Raw genomic sequence first — 3157 nt, 5'->3', positions numbered from 1 at the left:
TTTTATTTTATAATTATAACATTTTTTGACAGTACATATGCATGGGTAATTTTTTACAACATTATCCCTTGCACTTACTTCTATTCAGATTTTTTCCCTTCCTCCCCCAACCCCCTCCCCCAGATGGCAAGCAGTCTTATATATATTAAATATATTACAGTATAATTTAGATACAATATATGTGTGTAGAACCGAATTTTTGTTGCACAGGAAGAATTGGATTCAGAAGGTAAAAATAACAGTTTACATTCATTTCCCATTGTTCCTTTTCTGGATGTAGCTGGTTCTTTCCATCATTAATCAATTGGAATTGGATTAGCTCTTCTCTATGTTGAAGAAATCCACTTCCATCAGCATACATCCTCGTACAGTATCATTGTTGAAGTGTATAATGATCTTCTGGTTCTGCTCGTTTCACTCAGCATCAGTTGATGTAAGTCTCTCCAAGCCTCTCTATATTTCTCCTGTTGGTCATATCTTATAGAACAATAATATTCCATAACATTCATATACCATAGTTTACCCAACCATTCTCCAATTGATGGACATCCATTCATCTTCCAGCTTCTAGCCACTATGAAAAGGGCTGCCACAAACATTTTGGCACATACAGGACCCTTTCCCTTCTCTAGTAGTTCCTTGGGGTATAAGCCCAGTAGTAGTATGGCTGGGTCAAAGGGTATGCACATTTTGATAACTTTTTGGGCATAATTCCAGATTGCTCTCCAGAATGGTTGGATTCTTTCACAACTCCACCAACAATGCATCAGTGTCCCAGTTTTCCCACAGCCCCTCCAACATTCATCGTTATTTGTTCCTGTCATCTTAGCCAATCTGACAGGTGTGTAATGATACCTCAGAGTTGTCTTAATTTGCATTTCTCTGATCAATAGTGATTTGGAACACTCTTTCATATGAGTGGAAATAGTTTTAATTTCATCATCTGAAAATTGTCTGTTCATATCCTTTGACCATTTATCAATTGGAGAATGGCTTGATTTCTTATAAAGTCAATTCTCTGTATATTTTGGAGATGAAGCCTTTATCAGAACCTTTAACTGTAAAAATTTTTTCCCAATTTGTTACTTCCCTTCTAATCTTGTTTGCATTAGTTTTGTTTGTGCAGAAACTTTTTAATTTGGTGTAATCAAAATGTTCTATTTTGTGATCAATAATGGTCTCTAGTTCTCCCTTGGACACAAACTCCTTCCTCCTCCACAAGTCTGAGAGGTAAACCATCCCATGTTCCTCCAATTTATTTATGATTTCGTTCTTTATGCCTAAATCTTGGACCCATTTTGATCGTATCTTAGTATGTGGTGTTAAATGTGGGTCCACCAAAGCATATTAAATAAAGAGGGTTTCCCCCCCATTTTAATCTATATGTGGGTAGAGATTTTAATTTTGAAGAGAGAGTGAAAATTTAGGTGAAGATAGGACATGCGTCTACAATGACATATGTTATTATATAGCAGAACTACAATTATTTGTATTAGATGACTTTAAAAATTCTTCTAATACTTTATCTTCCACATTACCTGGGTAAGTCCTGTTGAGCAGGTAAAGACCCCAAACATAGGCATCTTGAGGGTGAAGACAGGCATTAGGTTTCTCCTAACTCAGTGCCTGGGGATGGGGTTGGGAAGAAATACCCAAACTGCACTGGACCAGCCTGATTCTTTCTGTGTAGCCTTTAAATCCTCTGCATCAACAAGCATTGATGAGCACCCCTTGTCACCTATATAAGCTATTGGAGACACAGAGATTTCTCTACTATAGACTGTTGCCCCTTTGTTTCCTCGACTTATTCTCTGCTGAACAACAATATAGGTAAATCTGGGATAGAAATAAACAGCTTCCTCTATGATATGAAGGAAAATCCTTTCCTTCCATAGAGGCATATCATAAGGGCATGTTGGCCCTTATATCCCTACTTGCCTTGTATAAGTACTTGAGTTTTTAGTACATGTTATTTTCTGCAAATATTCTAGTAACAAGAATAAAATTATTTGCCTATTATTGCTCTTGGCAATATCTGGTATTTTTTTTTTTTTACCTGTTAACAGTATTTTGGTCCTTACACATGTAATCTGCTGTCCTGATTGCCTGATCTTCCCACTGGAGAAACCTCATTCCTTCCACTCTTGTTTCTCTCTGAATGTTAAATTGTCTAATCTTTTAGGTAGCGCTCTCTAATGCAGCCTGCAGCCCCAGTTCCCTTGGTTTGGGGATACCTTTGGTTGGCAGGAACTTCCAGGAATATCAAGATGAACCTGCAATTCATGGCATTGCTAGAGGAGAAAGAGCAATGGAATGACCTAACATTCTTAAAAATATTTTTCTAGTTATCTTATATTAGAAGAACATTCTCTGTCTATTTATTTGAAAATATACAATCCTGAGTTCAGCTGTACTAACCTTTTTTTACTTTTCAAAAATTTTTAGGGTGACTGGGGGTCCTAAGGAATTAGATCTTCTTGGTTAAGTGTTAGTCTCTTACTAAGGTCTTACTAATTGAAGGATCTTGATGCTCATAGGATGAAGGATCTTATAAATTCTAGAGTAGTCCCTGTGAGGTTTCTTCAGAAGTGTGGAGACTCCTAATATAATAATAGAATAATCTTAATAAGTATGTGTTGGGGATGAAGGGGTAAGGTTGACAGGTTGAGAGGAGAGGGAGGATGGGATTTCTTATAACTTGTTAAGGACAATGTCCAAGTCAACCAGAACCAGTTTTGTCAACAGGTCTTTTACAGGTTATTAACTACAGTTCATTACAGCAAGGACTTTCCACAAGCCATCACACTTTAGTGAACCAAACAGGTTATATTTTTTAAGCAAGGTCACTTAAGGGAGTGGCAGTAGTGATTCCTAGGGATTGGTGGGTTTTGCAGATTCAAATACATAATAATATATATTCTTATAACAGTACTAGCTAATAGTAGAACTATCTTATAAATCAAATACAATTAATATAGTCAAGATATGATTAATCATCTCATTTTATAGCATTAACTAACATAACTAACACTTCATCCCATTTTTCTTCCCTAACAATCACTGATACCCATTAAATCACAATGAACTGAGTACTGATTAAATTAAACAAAGATTCAAAATGATCTTGACTTTAAGAACTTTCCTAAGACTAAGTAAT

The sequence above is a fragment of the Sminthopsis crassicaudata genome, chromosome 3 (genome assembly GCF_048593235.1).
Source record: "Sminthopsis crassicaudata isolate SCR6 chromosome 3, ASM4859323v1, whole genome shotgun sequence".
In the NCBI taxonomy this organism is placed as follows: Eukaryota; Metazoa; Chordata; class Mammalia; order Dasyuromorphia; family Dasyuridae; genus Sminthopsis; species Sminthopsis crassicaudata.
The sequence above is the reverse complement of the archived record's forward strand: the minus strand, read 5'-3'. Positions refer to the sequence as shown.